Below are 24301 nucleotides of genomic sequence, written 5' to 3' on the forward strand. Positions count from 1 at the left end.
TATACTGGTGAATAGTCTAATCAGCTGACCAGGAAATATGGTTGCTGGAACTTCTTGTGAACACAAAGAATAGAGATACCATAAGCTGTACACAAGACCAGGAGAGTGTAACACACATTAGAAACTGAAGTCTGCATAGAGCCTGCAAGACTAAGAGAAATCCTAAAATCCATGCTGAACAGAAGGTAAGGTGCAAGAAACACTCAGTACATGCATGGAATAATCTAAGATCCTGACAGTACCCCCCTCTTCATGGTTGGACTCTGGGCACCCATCTTGAATCTCAGGGAAACTTGAAAGATTTCATACTAAAAAACTGGATAGGAACTTGACTTTCGTTGATGCCTCTTCTTCTTATGAGAACATCCAGACTTCACCGGAAATGGTGGAATTCCTTGTAATGAAAAAGCTTCATCGGGACCTCCCAGGAAGGGAGCTGTATCAGACTCTGAGTCTAAGTTTAATGGAAGGTATGAATCTGCTTTCTTGAGGGCTTGATTAGCTGAAGAATCCCAGAGGAAATATGAAGAGGAAGATCCAACACATATAACAAGATGAAGGATCAGAGGTTTGAGAAATATCAAAAGACTTGGTATACTGATTGATTGATTGATTGATTGATGAAGTCAGAGAATTGGAATACTTAGGAGATACACAGTTTGGAAATGATAAAGAAGTGCATCAAAGTTCTAAGTCTTTTAGCTGGGAACTTAGTATCAGGCTGGGAGTGCCTTCTGGATGATCAGCTTTAATAATTTGGTTCTTATGGGAGGAGATACTTGACTTATCCTTGGAAGGACAGCATGAACTTCCTTTTCTACTAAGAACATGAGTGTTTAGTAGAGACAAATTTCAAAGGTTTTGGATGGAATTCTATAATCACAGCACTACTGAAAGTCCGCAAATCCTGGAGCACAGGGTTATTACTCTCGATAAGGCTTTTCCTTTGAATGACAAAATTAAATAGTGGATAATGTTAGGAGTAATTCCAGATGAGGGGTTTTACTAAATCAGTGTAAGATATTAACTAGTGTGGTATATTGTCCCCAGTCACCATCAAAGTGAAGAGATGAAACATCAGACAAGGCCTGTAGGGTTGAAGCATGTGACACACACTCGGAAGCTGGAATGGAATTAGCTTGACAAACTTTAAGTAGGAGAGAGGGTATCATACCTGAAATTTTCTGGCTGAAAATGGTGGGCACATATTTAATAAAAAAAAGCTATGTTTTCAAATAAAAAGCTAATTTTTTTTCTACCAAATACAGTTTGAAAAATAAAGCATTTTGTTAAATGACAAGTAATGTGTGGTGTCATTTTCTTACCTTACAGTACTTGTACTGAAGCACCTTAGTAATAGCCTTGCAGGTTTCAGGTATGATGTGTCTCAAAGCCTGCGCAGAGATATGGGTCCCAAACATAAGGTCATCAAACGAGTGTCCAGTAGCAAGGATCCTGCAGGGTAGCCACGAGCCTCTCCTGAACAGGGATAGGAACTAGTGATGTGCACCGGAAATTTTTCGGGTTTTGTGTTTTGGTTTTGGGTTCGGTTCCGCGGCCGTGTTTTGGATTCGGACGCGTTTTGGCAAAACCTCACCGAATTTTTTTTGTCGGATTCGGGTGTGTTTTGGATTCGGGTGTTTTTTTCAAAAAACCCTAAAAAACAGCTTAAATCATAGAATTTGGGGGTCATTTTGATCCCATAGTATTATTAACCTCAATAACCATAATTTCCACTCATTTCCAGTCTATTCTGAACACCTCACACCTCACAATATTATTTTTAGTCCTAAAATTTGCACTGAGGTCGCTGGATGGCTAAGCTAAGCGACACAAGTGGCCGACACAAACACCTGGCCCATCTAGGAGTGGCACTGCAGTGTCAGGCAGGATGGCCCTTCAAAAAAATACTCCCCAAACAGCACATGATGCAAAGAAAAAAAGAGGCGCACCAAGGTGGCTGTGTGACTAAGCTAAGCGACACAAGTGGCCGACACAAACACCTGGCCCATCTAGGAGTGGCACTGCAGTGTCAGACAGGATGGCCCTTCAAACAAATACTCCCCAAACAGCACATGATGCAAAGAAAAAAAGAGGCGCACCAAGGTGGCTGTGTGACTAAGCTAAGCGACACAAGTGGCCGACACAAACACCTGGCCCATCTATGAGTAGCACTGCAGTGTCAATCAGGATGGCCCTTCCAAAAAATTGTCCCCAAACAGCACATGATGCAAAGAAAAAAAGAGGCGCACCAAGGTCGCTGTGTGACTAAGCTAAGCGACACAAGTGGCCGACACAAACACCTGGCCTATCTAGGAGTGGCACTGCAGTGTCAATCAAGACAGGATGGCCCTTCCAAAAAATTGTCCCCAAACAGCACATGATGCAAAGAAAAAAAAAGGCGCACCGAGGTGGCTGTGTGACTAAGCTAAGCGACACAAGTGGCCGACACAAACACCTGGCCCATCTAGGAGTGGCACTGCAGTGTCAAGCAGGATGGCCCTTCAAATAAATTGTCCCCAAACAGCACATGATGCAAAGAAAAAAAGAGGCGCACCAAGGTGGCTGTGTGACTAAGCTAAGCGACACAAGTGGCCGACACAAACACCTGGCCCATCTAGGAGTGGCACTGCAGTGTCAGGCAGGATTGCCCTTCAAAAAAAAATACTCCCCAAACAGCACATGATGCAAAGAAAAAAAGAGGCGCACCAAGGTGGCTGTGTGACTAAGCTAAGCGACACAAGTGGCCGACACAAACACCTGGCCCATCTAGGAGTGGCACTGCAGTGTCAGACAGGATGGCCCTTCAAACAAATACTCCCCAAACAGCACATGATGCAAAGAAAAAAAGAGGCGCACCAAGGTGGCTGTGTGACTAAGCTAAGCGACACAAGTGGCCGACACAAACACCTGGCCCATCTAGGAGTGGCACTGCAGTGTCAGACAGGATGGCCCTTCAAACAAATACTCCCCAAACAGCACATGATGCAAAGAAAAAAAGAGGCGCACCAAGGTGGCTGTGTGACTAAGCTAAGCGACACAAGTGGCCGACACAAACACCTGGCCCATCTAGGAGTAGCACTGCAGTGTCAATCAGGATGGCCCTTCCAAAAAATTGTCCCCAAACAGCACATGATGCAAAGAAAAATGAAAGAAAAAAGAGGTGCAAGATGGAATTGTCCTTGGGCCCTCCCACCCACCCTTATGTTGTATAAACAGGACATGCACACTTTAACGAACCCATCATTTCAGTGACAGGGTCTGCCACACGACTGTGACTGAAATGACTGGTTGGTTTGGGCCACCACCAAAAAAGAAGCAATCAATCTCTCCTTGCACAAACTGGCTCTACAGAGGCAAGATGTCCACCTCATCATCATCGTCCGATTCCTCACCCCTTTCACTGTGTACATCCCCCTCCTCACAGATTATTAATTCGTCCCCACTGGAATCCACCATCTCAGGTCCCCGTGTACTTTCTGGAGGCAATTGCTGCTGGTGAATGTCTCCATGGAGGAATTGATTATAATTCATTTTAATGAATATCATCTTCTCCACATTTTCTGGAAGTAACCTCGTATGCCGATTGCTGACAAGGTGAGCGGCTGCACTAAACACTCTTTCGGAGTACACACTGGAGGGAGGGCAACTTAGGTAGAATAAAGCCAGTTTCTGCAAGGGCCTCCAAATTGCCTCTTTTTCCTGCCCGTATACGTACGGACTGTCTGACGTGCCTACTTGGATGCGGTCACTCATATAATCCTCCACTATTCTTTAAATGGTGAGAGAATCATATGCAGTGACAGTAGATGACATGTCAGTAATCGTTGGCAGGTCCTTCAGTCCGGACCAGATGTTAGCACTCGCTCCAGACTGCCCTGCATCACTGCCAGCGGGTGGGCTCGGAATTCTTAGCCTTTTCCTCGCACCCCCAGTTGCGGGAGAATGTGAAGGAGGAGATGGTGACGGGTCACGTTCCGCTTGACTTGACAATTTTCTCACCAGCAGGTCTTTTAACCTCTGCAGACTTGTGTCTGCCGGAAAGAGAGATACAATGTAGGTTTTAAATCTAGGATCGAGCACGGTGGCCAAAATGTAGTGCTCTGATTTCAACAGATTGACCACCCGTGAATCCTGGTTAAGCGAATTAAGGGCTCCATCCACAAGTCCCACATGCCTAGCGGAATCGCTCTGTTTTAGCTCCTCCTTCAATGTCTCCAGCTTCTTCTGCAAAAGCCTGATGAGGGGAATGACCTGACTCAGGCTGGCAGTGTCTGAACTGACTTCACGTGTGGCAAGTTCAAAGGGTTGCAGAACCTTGCACAACGTTGAAATCATTCTCCACTGCGCTTGAGTCAGGTGCATTCCACCTCCTTTGCCTATATCGTGGCCAGATGTATAGGCTTGAATGGCCTTTTGATGCTCCTCCATCCTCTGAAGCATATAGAGGGTTGAATTCCACCTCGTTACCACCTCTTGCTTCAGATGATGGCAGGGCAGGTTCAGGAATGTTTGGTGGTGCTCCAGTCTTCTGTACGCGGTGCCTGAATGCCGAAAGTGGCCCGCAATTCTTCGGGCCACCGACAGCATCTCTTGCACGCCCCTGTCGTTTTTTAAATAATTCTGCACCACCAAATTCAAGGTATGTGCAAAACATGGGACGTGATGGAATTTGCCCAGATGTAATGCACGCACAATATTGCTGGCGTTGTCCGATGTCACAAATCCCCAGGAGAGTCCAATTGGGGTAAGCAATTCTGCAATGATCTTCCTCAGTTGCCGTAAAAGGTTTTCAACTGTGTGCCTATTCTGGAAAGCGGTCATACAAAGCGTAGCCTGCCTAGTAACGAGTTGGCGTTTGCGAGATGCTGCTACTGGTGCTGCCGCTGCTGTACTTGCTGCGGGAGGCAATACATCTACCCAGTGGGCTGTCACAGTCATATAGTCCTGAGTCTGCCCTGCTCCACTTGTCCACATGTCCGTGGTTAAGTGGACATTGGGTACAACTGCATTTTTTAGGACACTGGTGAGACTTTTTCTGAGGTCTGTGTACATTTTCGGTATCGCCTGCCTAGAGAAATGGAACCTAGATGGTATTTGGTACCGGGGACACAGTACCTCAATCAAGTCTCTAGTTGGCTCTGAATTAACGATGGATACCGGAACCACGTTTCTCACCGCCCAGGCTGCCAAGGCCTCAGTTATCCGCTTTGCAGCAGGATGACTGCTGTGATATTTCATCTTCCTCGCAAAGGACTGTTGGACAGTCAATTGCTTACTGGAAGTAGTACAAGTGGTCTTCCGACTTCCCCTCTGGAAAGACGATCGACTCCCAGCAGCAACAACAGCAGCGCCAGCAGCAGTAGGCGTTACACTCAAGGATGCATCGGAGGAATCCCAGTCAGGAGAGGACTCGTCAGACTTGACAGTGACATGGCCTGCAGGACTATTGGCTTTCCTGGGTAAGGAGGAAATTGACACTGAGGGAGTTGGTGGTGTGGTTTGCAGGAGCTTGGTTACAAGAGGAAGGGATTTAGTGGTCAGTGGACTGCTTCCGCTGTCACCCAAAGTTTTTGAACTTGTCACTGACTTATGATGAATGCGCTGCAGGTGACGTATAAGGGAGGATGTTCCGAGGTGGTTAACGTCCTTACCCCTACTTATTACAGCTTGACAAAGGCAACACACGGCTTGATACCTGTTGTCCGCATTTGTGTTGAAATAATTCCACACCGAAGAGCTGATTTTTTTTGTATTTTGACCAGGCATGTCAAGGGTCATATTCCTCCCACGGACAACAGGTGTCTCCCCGGGTGCCTGACTTAAACAAACCACCTCACCATCAGAATCCTCCTTGTCAATTTCCTCCCCAGCGTCAGCAACACCCATATCCTCATCCTGGTGTACTTCAACAGTGACATCTTCAATTTGACTATCAGGAACTGGACTGCGGGTGCTCCTTCCAGCACTTGCAGGGGGCGTGCAAATGGTGGAAGGCGCAAGCTCTTCCCGTCCAGTGTTTGGAAGGTCAGGCATCGCAACCGACACAATTGGACTCTCCTTGGGGATTTGTGATTTTGAAGAATGCACAGTTCTTTGCTGTGCTTTTGCCAGCTTAAGTCTTTTCTTTTTTCTAGCGAGAGGATGAGTGCTTCCATCCTCATTTGAAGCTGAACCACTAGCCATGAACATAGGCCAGGGCCTCAGCCGTTCCTTGCCACTCCGTGTCGTAAATGGCATATTGGCAAGTTTACGCTTCTCCTCAGACGCTTTTAATTTTGATTTTTGGGTAATTTTACTGAACTTTTGTGTTTTGGATTTTACATGCTCTCTACTATGACATTGGGCATCGGCCTTGGCAGACGACGTTGATGGCATTTCATCGCCTCGGCCATGACTAGTGGCAGCAGCTTCAGCACGAGGTGGAAGTGGATCTTGATCTTTCCCTTTAACCTCCACATTTTTGTTCTCCATTTTTTAATGTGTGGAATTATATGCCAGTATCAATAGCAATGGCCTACTACTATATTTACTGCGCAAAACTAAAATGCACCACAGGTATACAATGTAGATGGATAGTATACTTAATGGATGACGAGTGACGACACAGAGGTAGGTACAGCAGTGGCCTACCGTACTGCTATATATAGTATACTGGTGGACACTGTCAGCAAACTTCAAAACTGTCTAAAATGCACCACAGGTATAGAATGTAGATGGATAGTATACTTAATGGATGACGAGTGACGACACAGAGGTAGGTACACAGCAGTGGCCTACCATACTGCTATATATAGTATACTGGTGGACACTGTCAGCAAACAGCAAAACTGTCTAAAATGCACCACAGGTATAGAATGTAGATGGATAGTATACTTAATGGATGACGAGTGACGACACAGAGGTAGGTACACAGCAGTGGCCTACCGTACTGCTATATATAGTATACTGGTGGACACTGTCAGTAAACTGCAAAACTGTCTGAAATGCACCACAGGTATAGAATGTAGATGGATAGTATACTTAATGGATGACGAGTGACGACACAGAGGTAGGTACACAGCAGTGGCCTACCGTACTGCTATATATAGTATACTGGTGGACACTGTCAGCAAACTGCTAAACTAGTCTAAAAAAATGCACCACAGGTATACAATGTAGATGGATAGTATACTTAATGGATGACGAGTGACGACACAGAGGTAGTTACAGCAGTGGCCTACCGTACTGCTATATATAGTATACTGGTGGACACTGTCAACAAACTGCTAAACTAGTCTAAAATGCACCACAGGTATACAATGCAGATGGATAGTATACTTAATGGATGACGAGTGACGACACAGAGGTAGGTACAGCAGTGCACTCTGCACTGTACTACTCCTATATAATATTAATTATACTGGTGGTCCCCAGTCCCCACAATAAAGCAGCACACTGTGAGCACAGATATGGAGTGTTTTTCAGGCAGACAACGTATACTGGTGGTCACTGTCAGCAAAACTCTGCACTGTACTCCTGCTATAGCTGCTCCCCAGTCCCCACAATTAAGCAGTGTGAGCACTCAGCAGAGATATATCATGTAGCACACTGAGCACAGATATGGTATGGAGCGTTTTTTTCAGGCAGAGAACGGATAAAAAAACTGGTGGTCACTTATCAGCAAAACTCTGCACTGTACTCCTAACAGCTGCTCCCCAATCCTCCCCACAATTAAGCAATAAAAAACAAACAAGAATCAACTGTCTTCTACAATAAACGGAGAGGACGCCAGCCACGTCCTCTCCCTATCATCTCCAATGCACGAGTGAAAATGGCGGCGACGCGCGGCTGCTTATATAGAATCCGAATCTCGCGAGAATCCGACAGCGGGATGATTACGTTCGGGCACACTCGGGTTAGCCGAGCAAGGCGGGAAGGTTCGAACCTGCCTCGGACTTGTGTAAAAAGGGTGAAGTTCGGGCGGGTTTGGGTTCTCGGAAACCGAACCCGCTCATCACTAATAGGAACCTGCCAATTGGTATCTCGCTATTGTGTGGGTCACCAGACGCAGCAACTCCTGGAAGGTGTCATCATTCATGCGCAGGAAGTTGCAGTAGTCGCCCGTGCTGTTTACACTGATCTTATCCAGGAGGGGCATGTAGGACTGAGTAGGCCTTTTAAGTAACCACTCCTTCATCCAGCAAGATCTCTCTCTCCGCCTTCGCTGGGCCCTCTCCCTGTCTCCCCTCATCTTGAGCACAGTGTAGCACATGAGAGCCTGATAGCTAGCAGAATCCATCGCTACACACACACAGCAGTATAGAAACACTTTGTAATGCATGCAGAACAAAGCAGTGCATGGTAGCTAGCAATGTGGAACGAGCAGCAGGTATAAACCAAACTTCTCTAGTCACAAAGCAAACAGAAGTGCACATAGTTAAAATGGCTTCCTGTTTATATATCCCCCAGATAGCCCAGCCCTCTATTTACATTTTTAAAGCTCTTCCAGATAAATCTGGTGTGCTTTGGTCAGCATGCGAAGCAATCGCATCCGATGTCACCCGATTTCCGGTCATAAGGGGCATATACGATAAATCGCAAGATTGTATGCGCATCAAATGCACAAAAAAAGCACTTTCAATGCTATTTATTTCATGGTGAGTTTCAAGGGAAAACGGGCCTGATATCGCGTTGAATGCAATTGCACAAGTGTATGGACACCATAACATTTACTTATATCAATGCTCTCATAGATCTGAAAGAAGCAGTAAGTAGTAGATAGATCAGCCTCAGGGTATCCACACTGTTGTTTCTGGATTACAGTGTGGATACCCTGAGGCTGATCTATCTTCTACTTACTTTCAGATGTATGAGAGCATTGATATAGGTAATAGGCCCTACACACTGGGCGATATTACTGAAATATATGAACGATCTCGTTTATTAATGAACGAGATACCGTTCATATCTTTCAGTGTGGTGGCACCAGCGATGAACGATGCGAGGCCCCGCACTCCTTCATCGTCGGTGCCCCGTTGCTTGTGCATGCAGGCCAATATGAACGATCTCGTCCATATTTGCCTGCACTGCTATGAAGCCGGGTGATGGGGGGAGTAAAGAAACTTCACTCCCCCCGTCACTGCCCCCCTGCCGCTGGGTCACCCGTCAGCCGTATCCACTGTCGAGCAGCTAGGCAGCGGATCGCATAGTGCAGCGTTTTTCAACCGCTGGCGGCACACGCCGCCCGCCATCCACCGGACATGTCTTACACAGTGCTACGCTGCCTGCCCGCTTACAGCTGACAGTGCTACGCTGCCGCACTCATCCTCCCAGAGATACCTAGGTCCGTCTGCCGTCGGGCTCAGGCAGCGTATTCAGCTCTTCCGCGACTTGGCCGTGACATATGGTGACGTGCTGTGACACATAGGTCACGCACGCCACACCTCATTCCTGCCCACCTGCTGGTGTGTGCTGCTGCCTGCGGACCAAGAATAAACAGGACTGCAGGTTGCCATTACTGTGGGGGCAGTGTGTACTATTACAGGGGAGGGGTGGGGGCAGTGTGTTTGATTTATATCTGCGGGGGCCAATGTATTTGATAATAGTGGGGGCCAATGTGTTTAATAACTGTGGGGGCCAATGTGTTTGTTAACTGTGGGGGCCACCGTGTTTGATATCTGTGGGGGCCAGTGTGTATGGGTTTGTTTTTTTTTCCCTGTGGGTGGCAGATAGCGTGCCTTGGCATTTTAAAGTCTTGTTAGGTGTGCCGCGAGTCAAAAAAGGTTGAAAATCACTGGCATAGTGTGTAGGGGGGGGCCCTTAAGTGTTATTTTGATTCTAAAACTCCATTTGTTCTGTCATATATATACTTGTGCGCTTTCCATTTGTTCTTTTATATATACTTGTGCGCCCTCAATTTGTGTGTGTGTGTGTATATGTGTGTATATAGATCCAGTAGTAACGGCACTCGGAGACCATAAAGAATGAAAAAAGCAGTATACTCACGTCATTAACGTTTCGGGGCAGCAAGCCCCGTCCTCAGAATGAACACAGCAACAAAACAAAAGGACAAACTTACCCACTTAAGTAACACCCCACACCACCGGTGCCGCCGTCTTTCACTTCCGCCGCCGTGTCCAGTACACCCAGCTGTTTCCGCCGCGTCATGTCCGGACGCAGGGCTAGCGGTTGCCTGGGGAACACAGAAGTGCGTCCCACCTAGGTCCTGCGCTGCGTTCCATGGCTAACAGGCGTGGGGAACTCAGTTAGGGAGGGATCTGCGGGGGGAGAAGAAGATAGGAGGCGCCAGTATTAAAACTCAATACATGTGCTATAAACAAATACAACAATACACAGCTACATAAAAAACAAACATTACACAGCCAAATATAAGTATACAAAACCATTGTAGACACAGTACACTAGGACAGTTGACAGTAAAAACACCAACAGCACACAAGAACATCTTAATACAGGGTTACCACATATATTGCAATGTATAATACAAGAGAACTTATATCTAATACCCAAGGGGATTCACAGCTATGCCAATGTGTTCCAATTTATTTTTTCATTAAGTCCCCCCGGGTACGTACGTAGTCCCTAGTCTGGTGATCCAACGAGCTTCTTTAATCAGTAATGTTTTAGCTCTATCCCCCCCACGTAGTGACAGAGGGACATGATCTATCATGAAATATCGGAGGGCCTGCCTGTTTGAAATGTTTAGCCACAGGTTGGTCAACCTGTTTGCCCTCAAGAATCAATTTAATTGCCGACCTATGGGCAGCCATTCGTTCAGAGAATTTACGAATGGTTTGCCCCACATAAAACAGTCCGCATATGTATATATATATATATATATATATATATATCTTATAAAAACAATAGCTCCGTAAAACTCCCAAATGGAATATTGACAGATAACCAGCAAACCACAACCAGAAAATACAAAAAAGATTGATTTAATATGTATCCAAAAAAATTAACCATCTAGTCTTTAGTAATCATAGCAGCATAATACTCATCATTTCAGATGTACAAGAGGAGCAGGGTACATAATTTCGGATCACTCCTTCATCAAGGGTCGGTCACATACAGTGTCTCAGGCTGGCTTAATGTAGTGGATGCTAAACACATGATGATGTCACGGGACCAGAGGCGTATCTAGCACGGGGCGAGCAGGGCACGTGCCCTGGGCGCCATGGCAGCCCCAACAGAGGGGGGCGCCACCGGCACCTGCACGGCCCACTCGCCCCATGCTTCAGGGATTCCGCCGGCGCTACCCGCGGCGCTTTCCCTGTCTCCCCGGCTGCTGTGCCTGTCACAATAGACAGGCAGCGGCAGCCAGGAGCCTCCCCCTACTCCCCCCTGCAAAAGTGACTGTGTGTACGCGATCGCGACCGCGGAGGTGCGCGCATGCGCGACCTCGGGGGGGGGGGGGGGGGGGGCGTGCGGCCCCTGTCCTGAACAGCAGTGAGTGCAGGTGAGCGGGAAGGGGGTGCGGGACATTTTGTGTGTGTGTGTGTGTGTGTGTTAAGTGTGTGTGTGTCGGACAGTGTGCGTGTGTGTTGTGTGTGGGACATTGTGTGTGTGGGGGACAGTGTGAGTGTGTTAATTGTGTGTATGGGACAGTTTGAGTGTGTGTAAATTGTGTGTGTGTGTGACTGTGTGTGTGTGTGTGGGACAGTGTGCGTGTGTTAATTGTGTGTGTGTGGGACAGTGTGTGTGTGTTAATTGTGTGTGTGTGTGACAGTGTGAGTGTGTTAATTGTGTGTGTGGGACAGTGCGTGTTTGTTAATTGTGTGTGTGTGTGTGACAGTGTTAGTGTGTTAATTGTGTGTGTGGGACAGTTTTGAGTGCGTGTTAATTGTGTGTGTGTGGGACAGTGTGCGTGTGTTAATTGTGTATGTGTGGGACAGTGTGAGTGTGTTAAGTGTGTGTGTGTGTGTGTGTGTGTGTGGGACAGTGTGAGTGTGTTAATTGTGTGTGTGGGACAGTTTGAGTGTGTGTTAATTGTGTGTGTGTGGGACAGTGTGCGTGTGTGTTAATTGTGTGTGTGTGGGACAGTGTGCGTGTGTATCAATTGTGTGTGTGGGACTGTGTGCGTGTGTGTTAATTGTGTGTGTGTGGGACAGTGTGCGTGTGTTAATTGTGTATGTGTGGGACAGTGTGAGTGTGTTAATTGTGTGTGTGTGTGTGTGTGTGTGTGTGGGACAGTGTGAGTGTGTTAATTGTGTGTGTGTGGGACAGTTTGAGTGTGTGTTAATTGTGTGTGTGTGGGACAGTGTGCGTGTGTGTTAATTGTGTGTGTGTGGGACAGTGTGCGTGTGTATCAATTGTGTGTGTGTGGGACAGTGTGCGTGTGTGTTAATTGTGTGTGTGTGGGACAGTGTGCGTGTGTTAAGTGTGTGTGTGTGTGTGTGTGTGGGACAGTGTGAGTGTGTTAATTGTGTGTGTGTGGGACAGTGCGTGTTTGTTAATTGTGTGTGGGACAGTGTGCGTGTGTGTTATTTGTGTGTGTGGGACAGTGTGCGTGCGTGTGTGTTAATTGTGTGTGGGACAGTGTGCGTGTGTTAATTGTGTGTGTGTGTGTGTGTTAATTGTCCCGGAGGTTATTGGCATCTGTAGTGTGCGCCCCATCCTCCTCCGCTGCCGCTGACAGGAGCGGCGGTGTGCGGCTCTCCCCCTCCTCCGCCGGCTCCGTCCTCCCGTCGTGGCCCTGCAGTGTGTGCCGGTCTCCCCAGCAGCAGCAGGTTAGTCTCTCCCCCCCCCCCCTCTCTCTCTCTCTCTCTCTCTCTCTCTCTCTCTCTCTCTCTCTCTCTCCTCCTGTGGATTGCAGTTTGTAAGTATCATTTTAATTTTTACAGGTACCCCTATTGAATTCTACTGGACAAGTGGACGTGATCGGCGTGGGATGTAGGTAAGTAATCTGTCTCTTATTTTTACAGGTACCCCTATTGGATTCTACTGGACAAGTGGACGTGACCGGCGTGGGATGTAGGTAAGTAATCTGTCTCTCATTTTTACAGATTCCCCTACTGTATTCTACTGGACAAGTGGACGTGACCAGCGTGGGATGTAGGTAAGTAATCTGTCTCTCATTTTTACAGGTACCCCTATTGGATTCTACTGGACAAGTGGACGTGACCAGCGTGGGATGTAGGTAAGTAATCTGTCTCTCATTTTTACAGGTACCCCTATTGGATTCTACTGGACAAGTGGACGTGATCGGCGTGGGATGTAGGTAAGTAATCTGTCTCTCATTTTTACAGGTACCCCTATTGGATTCTACTGGACAAGTGGACGTGATCGGCGTGGGATGTAGGTAAGTAATCTCTCTCTCATTTTCACAGGTACCCCTATTGGATTCTACTGGACAAGTGGACGTGACCGGCGTGGGATGTAGGTAAGTAATCTGTCTCTCATTTTTACAGATTCCCCTACTGGATTCTACTGGACAAGTGGACGTGACCAGCGTGGGATGTAGGTAAGTAATCTGTCTCTCATTTTTACAGGTACCCCTATTGAATTCTACTGGACAAGTGGACGTGACCAGCGTGGGATGTAGGTAAGTAATCTGTCTCTCATTTTTACAGGTACCCCTATTGGATTCTACTGGACAAGTGGACGTGATCGGCGTGGGATGTAGGTAAGTAATCTGTCTCTCATTTTTACAGGTACCCCTATTGGATTCTACTGGACAAGTGGACGTGACCGGCGTGGGATGTAGGTAAGTAATCTGTCTCTCATTTTTACAGATTCCCCTACTGGATTCTACTGGACAAGTGGACGTGACCAGCGTGGGATGTAGGTAAGTAATCGTCTCTTATTTTTACAGGTACCCCTATTGAATTCTACTGGACAAGTGGACGTGACCAGCGTGGGATGTAGCTAAGTAATCTGTCTCTCATTTTTACAGGTACCCCTATTGAATTCTACTGGACAAGTGGACGTGACCAGCGTGGGATGTAGGTAAGTAATCGTCTCTTATTTTTACAGGTACCCCTATTGAATTCTACTGGACAAGTGGACGTGACCAGCGTGGGATGTAGGTAAGTAATCTCTCTCTCATTTTCACAGGTACCCCAATTGGATTCTACTGGACAAGTGGACGTGACCGGCGTGGGATGTAGGTAAGTAATCTGTCTCTCATTTTTACAGATTCCCCTACTGGATTCTACTGGACAAGTGGACGTGACCAGCGTGGGATGTAGGTAAGTAATCTGTCTCTCATTTTTACAGGTACCCCTATTGAATTCTACTGGGCAAGTGGACGTGACCAGCGTGGGATGTAGGTAAGTAATCTGTCTCTCATTTTTACAGGTACCCCTATTGGATTCTACTGGACAAGTGGACGTGATCGGCGTGGGATGTAGGTAAGTAATCTGTCTCTCATTTTTACAGGTACCCCTATTGGATTCTACTGGACAAGTGGACGTGATCGGCGTGGGATGTAGGTAAGTAATCTGTCTCTTATTTTTACAGGTACCCCTATTGGATTCTACTGGACAAGTGGACGTGACCGGCGTGGGATGTAGGTAAGTAATCTGTCTCTCATTTTTACAGATTCCCCTACTGTATTCTACTGGACAAGTGGACGTGACCAGCGTGGGATGTAGGTAAGTAATCTGTCTCTCATTTTTACAGGTACCCCTATTGGATTCTACTGGACAAGTGGACGTGACCAGCGTGGGATGTAGGTAAGTAATCTGTCTCTCATTTTTACAGGTACCCCTATTGGATTCTACTGGACAAGTGGACGTGATCGGCGTGGGATGTAGGTAAGTAATCTGTCTCTCATTTTTACAGGTACCCCTATTGGATTCTACTGGACAAGTGGACGTGATCGGCGTGGGATGTAGGTAAGTAATCTCTCTCTCATTTTCACAGGTACCCCTATTGGATTCTACTGGACAAGTGGACGTGACCGGCGTGGGATGTAGGTAAGTAATCTGTCTCTCATTTTTACAGATTCCCCTACTGGATTCTACTGGACAAGTGGACGTGACCAGCGTGGGATGTAGGTAAGTAATCTGTCTCTCATTTTTACAGGTACCCCTATTGAATTCTACTGGACAAGTGGACGTGACCAGCGTGGGATGTAGGTAAGTAATCTGTCTCTCATTTTTACAGGTACCCCTATTGGATTCTACTGGACAAGTGGACGTGATCGGCGTGGGATGTAGGTAAGTAATCTGTCTCTCATTTTTACAGGTACCCCTATTGGATTCTACTGGACAAGTGGACGTGACCGGCGTGGGATGTAGGTAAGTAATCTGTCTCTCATTTTTACAGATTCCCCTACTGGATTCTACTGGACAAGTGGACGTGACCAGCGTGGGATGTAGGTAAGTAATCGTCTCTTATTTTTACAGGTACCCCTATTGAATTCTACTGGACAAGTGGACGTGACCAGCGTGGGATGTAGCTAAGTAATCTGTCTCTCATTTTTACAGGTACCCCTATTGAATTCTACTGGACAAGTGGACGTGACCAGCGTGGGATGTAGGTAAGTAATCGTCTCTTATTTTTACAGGTACCCCTATTGAATTCTACTGGACAAGTGGACGTGACCAGCGTGGGATGTAGGTAAGTAATCTCTCTCTCATTTTCACAGGTACCCCAATTGGATTCTACTGGACAAGTGGACGTGATCGGCGTGGGATGTAGGTAAGTAATCTGTCTCTCATTTTTACAGGTACCCCTATTGGATTCTACTGGACAAGTGGACGTGATCGGCGTGGGATGTAGGTAAGTAATCTCTCTCTCATTTTCACAGGTACCCCTATTGGATTCTACTGGACAAGTGGACGTGACCGGCGTGGGATGTAGGTAAGTAATCTGTCTCTCATTTTTACAGATTCCCCTACTGGATTCTACTGGACAAGTGGACGTGACCAGCGTGGGATGTAGGTAAGTAATCTGTCTCTCATTTTTACAGGTACCCCTATTGAATTCTACTGGACAAGTGGACGTGACCAGCGTGGGATGTAGGTAAGTAATCTGTCTCTCATTTTTACAGGTACCCCTATTGGATTCTACTGGACAAGTGGACGTGATCGGCGTGGGATGTAGGTAAGTAATCTGTCTCTCATTTTTACAGGTACCCCTATTGGATTCTACTGGACAAGTGGACGTGATCGGCGTGGGATGTAGGTAAGTAATCTCTCTCTCATTTTCACAGGTACCCCTATTGGATTCTACTGGACAAGTGGACGTGACCGGCGTGGGATGTAGGTAAGTAATCTGTCTCTCATTTTTACAGATTCCCCTACTGGATTCTACTGGACAAGTGGACGTGACCAGCGTGGGATGTAGGTAAGTAATCTGTCTCTCATTTTTACAGGTACCCCTATTGAATTCTACTGGACAAGTGGACGTGACCAGCGTGGGATGTAGGTAAGTAATCTGTCTCTCATTTTTACAGGTACCCCTATTGGATTCTACTGGACAAGTGGACGTGATCGGTGTGGGATGTAGGTAAGTAATCTGTCTCTCATTTTTACAGGTACCCCTATTGGATTCTACTGGACAAGTGGACGTGACCGGCGTGGGATGTAGGTAAGTAATCTGTCTCTCATTTTTACAGATTCCCCTACTGGATTCTACTGGACAAGTGGACGTGACCAGCGTGGGATGTAGGTAAGTAATCGTCTCTTATTTTTACAGGTACCCCTATTGAATTCTACTGGACAAGTGGACGTGACCAGCGTGGGATGTAGCTAAGTAATCTGTCTCTCATTTTTACAGGTACCCCTATTGAATTCTACTGGACAAGTGGACGTGACCAGCGTGGGATGTAGGTAAGTAATCGTCTCTTATTTTTACAGGTACCCCTATTGAATTCTACTGGACAAGTGGACGTGACCAGCGTGGGATGTAGGTAAGTAATCTCTCTCTCATTTTCACAGGTACCCCAATTGGATTCTACTGGACAAGTGGACGTGACCGGCGTGGGATGTAGGTAAGTAATCTGTCTCTCATTTTTACAGATTCCCCTACTGGATTCTACTTGACAAGTGGACGTGACCAGCGTGGGATGTAGGTAAGTAATCTGTCTCTCATTTTTACAGGTACCCCTATTGAATTCTACTGGACAAGTGGACATGACCAGCGTGGGATTTAGGTAAGTAATCTGTCTCTCATTTTTACAGGTACCCCTATTGGATTCTACTGGACAAGTGGACGTGATCGGCGTGGGATGTAGGTAAGTAATCTGTCTCTCATTTTTACAGGTACCCCTATTGGATTCTACTGGACAAGTGGACGTGATCGGCGTGGGATGTAGGTAAGTAATCTCTCTCTCATTTTCACAGGTACCCCTATTGGATTCTACTGGACAAGTGGACGTGACCGGCGTGGGATGTAGGTAAGTAATCTGTCTCTCATTTTTACAGATTCCCCTACTGGATTCTACTGGACAAGTGGACGTGACCAGCGTGGGATGTAGGTAAGTAATCTGTCTCTCATTTTTACAGGTACCCCTATTGAATTCTACTGGACAAGTGGACGTGACCAGCGTGGGATGTAGGTAAGTAATCTGTCTCTCATTTTTACAGGTACCCCTATTGGATTCTACTGGACAAGTGGACGTGACCGGCGTGGGATGTAGGTAAGTAATCTGTCTCTCATTTTTACAGATTCCCCTACTGGATTCTACTGGACAAGTGGACGTGACCAGCGTGGGATGTAGGTAAGTAATCGTCTCTTATTTTTACAGGTACCCCTATTGAATTCTACTGGACAAGTGGACGTGACCAGCGTGGGATGTAGCTAAGTAATCTGTCTCTCATTTTTACAGGTACCCCTATTGAATTCTACTGGACAAGTGGACGTGACCGGCGTGGGATGTAGGTAAGTAATCTGTCTCTCATTTTTACAGATTCCCCTATTGGATTCTACTGGACAAGTGGACGTGATCGGCGTGGGATGTAGGTAAGTAATCTGTCTCTCATTTTTACAGGTAACGCTATTGGATTCTACTGGACAAGTGGACGTGACCGGCGTGGGATGTAGGTAAGTAATCTGTCTCTCATTTTTACAGGTACCCCTATTGGATTCTACTGGACAAGTGGACGTGACTGGCGTGGGATGTAGGTAAGTAATCTGTCTCTCATGTTTACAGATTCCCCTACTGGATTCTACTGGACAAGTGGACATGACCGGCGTGGGATGTAGGTAAGTAATCTGTCTCTCATTTTTACAGGTAACGCTATTGGATTCTACTGGACAAGTGGACGTGACCGGCGTGGGATGTAGGTAAGTAATCTGTCTCTCATTTTTACAGATTCCCCTACTGGATTCTACTGGACAAGTGGACGTGACCGGCGTGGGATGTAGGTAAGTAATGTGTCTCTCATTTTTACAGCTACCCCTATTGGATTCTACTGGACAAGTGGACGTGACCGGCGTGGGATATAGGTAAGTATGTGTGAGTGTGTCAGTGTGCTTTAATAAATTTTTACTGTCACGGTGTGTGAGTTGTGTTTTTATTTGGGTATTTTTTCTGTTGTAGAACTACAGGTACCGGCGGGCCCGTTATTTCCTTGCATGTTGGTACTTGAGGTTCTCCAAGTACCAGCAAGCGGGGGAGGCTTTCTGGGCCTTGTAGTTCCACAACAAAAAACAATATTCTTTTTTTACTTACATGGCTATCAGCCTCCCATCCACAGCCCACGGATGGGGGGGACAGCCTCGGGCTTCACCCCTGGCCCTTGGGTGCCTGGAGGGGGGGTGACCCCTTGATTTAAGGGGTCCCCACTCCTCCAGGGAACCCCGGCCAGTGGTGACTAGTTGGGGGGGTAATGCCACGGCCGCAGGGACCTACATAAATGTGTCCCCCCGGCTGTGGCATTATGTCCCTGGCTAGTGGAGCCCAGTGCTGGTTTTAAAAATACGGGGGGACCCCTACATCTTTTGTCCCCCGTATTTTTGGAACCAGGACCGGACTAAGAGCCCGATGCTGGTTGTCTAAATACGGGGAACCCCTGTCCAATTTTTTCCCAGTATTTAAACAACCAGGACCGGCTCAAACAGCCCGAGGCTGGTTATACTTAGGAGGGGGACCTCACGCGGTTTTTTTTTACATTTTTAACCCATTCAGACCCTTCTCCATTAAGTTAATGGAAACCCTGGACAACAAAATTGCATTCATGTCCTCCTCCCACTCCCTTCCCAGTCCCAAACACTGATTATTATTTTTTTCTATAAAAATGTACAATATATCACAAGTATGATGAGCAGGCATGCAGCGGGCATTGGCGACTTTGGACTGAGTTGCAAATTAGTGGCGGAGGGCTGGGTCAGTTGATGGTGGGCGAGTTTGTAAGCCATTGGTGGTGGCAGCGGGCATCGGCTCAGAGGCAGTGGCGGGCATTGGCTCGGTGGCGGTAGGGTTCATCGACAGGATTCGGCGGACATTATGGCTGTAGTGCCTCACCGCACGCCACTGACCTCACCGCACGCCACTGGTGTGTGGGACAGTGTGCGTGTGTGTTAATTGTGTGTGTGGGACAGTGTGAGTGTGTGTTAATTGTGTGTGTGTGGAACAGTGTCAGTGTGTGTAAATTTTTGCAGTCCAGTGTGTGTGTGGGGAGAGGAAAGTATGAGAATGTGTGTGTGTGTAGTCGGAGTGGGTGTGTGTAGGATTTGGGGGTGGCCAGTCTGTGTGTGTGTAATCAGTGTGTGTGGGATGTACTAATGGCCATTTACCGAAGAGAGATATGTATTAAACCACGGGCACTGAGATGCCCTTCTCACTCACCATCCAGCAGGGTGGGCGAGCCGGGCGGGTGGAAAGCCAGCAGCAGGGGCAGCATGCCGGATATCAGCAGCCGAGGGTGGGGGCTGTAATGTACATGCGGAGCCCAAAGCCGGAGATCAGCAGCATGCTGACCAGCAATAAGCAGCTTCTGCTTCCGCGTTCAACATGCTGCTGATCTCCGGCTTTGGGCTACGCAGGGTTCGGGGGATGGGTGTCCTCTGCCGGTGTACTGCAGCTCCGGGGGTGCGGGCTCCGGAGGCTTTCAGCACTGTTGAATATCCAGCTGCCTCACGTATGTACAGCCCGCACCCTCTGCTGCTGATATCCGGCATGCTGCTGCTGGCTGTCCCCCCGCCCGGCTCGGCCACACAGCTGTATGGTGAGAAGGGCATCTCAGCTCCTGAGGTTTAACAAATATGCCTCAGAAAATGGCCTCTGCGGTAAACGATACTAATGCTTACCGTGACAGTAACAGCGGGGAGGAAGGCGCACATCGGGATCCTGCAGCATGAAACAAGAACCCCTTCGGAGCGCAGCAGACCACACTGAAAAGGGTGCATACCCGGTGCGGTGCTCTGCATCCCGGGTGGTGCCGAAGATGTGGAGTGTCGGAGGTGGCAGAAGCGCCGCAGCTTGGGGTGAGAAACCGCTGCAGCCCTTCCGCTGCTAAACTCTGCAATTATTCTATTAAGGGGGTGGGCTCCCCTCATCATAGTGCCCCACAGGCCATGTTAATTCTGGGGGTAGGATCCCCTAACTCTATAATGGGAATTTTGGCTCATGTCATGTGCTGTAACGTGAATTTTGGCTAATACCGTGTGCTATAATGTGAATTTCGGCTCATACTATGGGGGGTAATGTGAATTTTGGCTCATTCCGTGTGCTGTAATGTGAATTTCGGCTCATACCATGTGCTGTAATGTGAATTTCTGCTCATACCATGTGGGGAAATGTGAATTTTGGCTCATACCATGTGGAGTAATGTGAATTTTGGCTCATACCGTGTGCTATAATGTGAATTTCGGCTCATACCGTGTGCTATAATGTGAATTTTGGCTCATACCATGTGGGGTAATGTGAATTTCGGCTCATACTGTGTGCTATAATGTGAATTTCGGCTCATGCCGTGTGGGGCAATGTGAATTTCGGCTCATACTGTGTGCTATAATGTGAATTTCGGCTCATACCGTGTGCTATAATGTGAAAGGGGCACCAGTACTAGATAGTATAAGGGGTCCTACTACACTGAAGGACACGCCCCTTTTGAGTGACCACGCCCCTTTTCCGGAGCGCGCGCGCCTTCGGCGCGCGCATAATTGCTATCTACACTCTTTCATTCCACCTTCAAAAATTCAACTTCGACCACTGCACCTACATACACATACATACACACCCTGACATCTTTATATGCAGTGACACCTGTGGCGTCTGCACATACTTTCCTTTTGTATTTTTTTTTTTAATTATCATTTTATTAATTTATTATTTTTATTAAGAAAAAATTATTATTATTTTTTTTTTTTGGGGGGGGCGCCATTATTGATCTTGCCCTGGGCTCCAAAAACCCTAGTTACGCCTCTGCACGGGACCGCTGCTGTCACTCAAGCACACACTGTACGGGAATCCACCTGAGATGCCTGAGGCACAGTCGGTCCCTCCCCCAGAAGTGACGTGATGGCACAAACTGTATCCATGGCAACAATGCGCACACAAAAGACATCATATAAACAATAATATTCTATACATATAACACACACATTGCACTACTGTATGACTAGTCTCAACAGAGAGACATCTGAACAGTGTCAAATATCAACATACTATCATGTATAATGAGAATATAGTAAAGCATCCACTGGTTGCTAAGCAACCATTCCTGCTAATGAACTTTCTAATATCTAAATAGACACACAGATTCAGATGTCCCAGTCATACATAATACTAAACCATATGTAAACACCTAACCATACACAATATTGTGAAAAAAGAAGAGAAACAAAAAACGAAAACAAATAAGGAATCTGGATAGGAAAAAGTTATGTCCCATTCAGTCAACATTTATAATCAATATTTCACCAAAAAAAGATAAGGAAGGGTCTAAGAACCCCAAGTACTCCAACATATCAACAAGTAATATCTAGAATATTATAATTAGGACGAGGCATAAACCTATAGAAACATTTGTCAAAAAGACGATACATTGTTTTATAAGAAAGAAGACAATGAAAGTTCCTCATTCAGTCCATTTGGAGAGAACAAGTTTAATTTATACTATCCATTCACATTCACGCTGCAGTAATATCTTGTGTCTAACCCCCCCCTCCCCCCACCCCCTCTCTCTGTAATGGGGGGATATGGTCAACTGGCATGAATTTAAAGTCTTTAATATCGTGTCCACAAGATAAAAAATGTTTCACAACTGGTGGTGTGCTGGGGTCAACCAAAATGGTTGCCTTTTTTATTAAGCTGCGGTGCATCCCTATATGTTCTTTTAGCTTGAGTATTGTCTTCTCCACATATATTTTGTTGCAGGGGCGCACAATAATATAGACAATATATTTAGATTCACATGTCATTTCGATGTTTCAATCGATATCTCTTCTGTGATATAGGATGCGTAAAGGAGTCTCCCGTCAACAGATGTAGGTAATTATCACATTTGGCACATTTAAATGATCCCTTTTGTAAGGCTAACCAGGACACCCGGACTAATGTCTGAAAACGTAAGCCGTTCTTTGAGATTGCACTTCTCTTATAGCAGAATAATGGTGTAAACTCACATGTTGAGCCGATCACTGGGTCGGATTTAATATACTGTATGCCAGTGTTTAGTGATAGATTTCCTGATATGACCCGATGAAATACAGTACGTAGTTGGAAATAAAAGTCTGTTCTTACTGTCAGGTTTTACTTTTGGTGTCAATAATTCATTTCTAGATAAAGCTATACATCTTTTGATAGCATCTTATATTTCGTTTGTGCTGTACCCTCTTTCTATAAAATTTTGGCCCATGCTGTTAAGAGCATCAAAAAAGTTTGTCTTTTTTAGAGGTAGTTCTGTGGTAGTCCCTTTTTAATGGGATGCTGATGTAAGCTCTCAGCTGAGAGAAGAGTATATTTAGCTGTGGATTTCTTAAACAGTTCATATCTACTTATTGGCAGTTGCCAAAAAAAATTGTAAGATTGCTTTTTTGGAGCACTCTTTTATATTTTGCATATGTGATGATTAAATTGATATGATTGTTACTTTTAAAACGTAACTTTTAATATTCTTACTTAAGATAATAGGGGTAAGTAATTGTGATTTGTGTGACTTTGTAAATAATTAAATGTATGTCACCCCCTCCTTATTCTAAATATTTATTAAAGGACAATATTTGTCTCCGTGGTGAAATTTTTGTATGAATGAAATTTTTACTTAAATCCAGTGTATGGATAATCAATGCCTAAATCATACAGCTTAGATCAAAGTATCATAAATAGTTAATTCAGGGCATAATTATTTGCCTATTATTTTAGCAGTGATATGTTGTTATGGCCGCTACAGCATACAAAACATTTCTATATAAAATTATAGGTTAGGAATCGGTTTTCAACCTTATTGATAACTATTTCATGGAACCTTCAACAGTTAACACCTGTAAATATATCTTGATTGTAAAAAGAATATTACATAGCTGTCATAGACACTCCTAGATAAAATTTCACAATATAGAATCATCAGACAGTCATCAATAAAAACCCTGAGTCAACAACCCAGGCAGTGGTTCCTTGCTATGCACAACAAAGAGTTCACACAACAAAGTGTCTCACTTTTTTATAGCAGATGGTCTTTAGGATTCGAAATCAGTATTGACATGATACATTATTGCTGTCATGATTCTCCACGCTGCGATTCTTCAGATACGCCAATCTGAGAACGCTGCCATGTGACACCTTTACTGATTACCTCAGCATGTGGCAAATCCACGCGGTAAACTGCCACCAGCAGAAGTACCAGTCGCTGTGTCTGCCAGGCTAAGCGACTTTGAGGGACCACGCCCAGGGCAAGCTTCTGCTCTCACCTGCACATAAAGTTATTAATATGTAAAAAGGTAGGTAACCTGACCTTGGTCTAGGATTGGGTTTTGAAAACACAGGTAACAGAACTAAAATTAAGAATGTTTTAACCCAAGTATAAACTTCAAAGCTTAGTGTTACAGAAAAAAGAACGTTACAAGAATATAATAGTTGTAAATAGTCACACACGTAAATACTTGAACCTGAAGTTGGGCTGGCGGATTGAGGCCTATCCTTGATTGATTTAATGGGACATCTGTATCCTTCTATAGCCTCATGCAGAATGAACACCTTCCAGCCTGTGTTCCTCATATTTAAAACCCAGGCTACACTCACAGACCCCCTCCCTCTGGAGAGTTTGTTTTTAACCCTTCCAAAGCCAGAGAAGGTATTGAGTGTCAGCTCATACTGGGCTTCCCAGCCACTCATTCAGGGGTGAATGGCCTTATCTTCTAATAACCTTTGAAGCTCTGGCCTTGGTTCTTGTGTAAACAAATG

At 46.0% G+C, this 24301-nt stretch overlaps 1 long non-coding RNA gene across 1 annotated transcript in view; it reads right to left on the reverse strand.

The window, feature by feature from the left end:
• Positions 1 to 24073, reverse strand: part of LOC134935211 (uncharacterized) — a 149682-nt gene extending 125609 nt beyond the window's left edge. The window contains exons 1-2 of the long non-coding RNA XR_010179987.1: positions 23993 to 24073; positions 10061 to 10259 (exon numbers count right to left, since the gene is read on the reverse strand). This is a non-coding gene — a long non-coding RNA (uncharacterized LOC134935211). The remainder of the gene's footprint in view (positions 1 to 10060; positions 10260 to 23992) is intronic.
• Between the last annotated feature and the right edge of the window lie 228 nt (positions 24074 to 24301).

This window comes from Pseudophryne corroboree, chromosome 6 (assembly GCF_028390025.1).
Source record: "Pseudophryne corroboree isolate aPseCor3 chromosome 6, aPseCor3.hap2, whole genome shotgun sequence".
Classification (NCBI taxonomy): Eukaryota; Metazoa; Chordata; class Amphibia; order Anura; family Myobatrachidae; genus Pseudophryne; species Pseudophryne corroboree.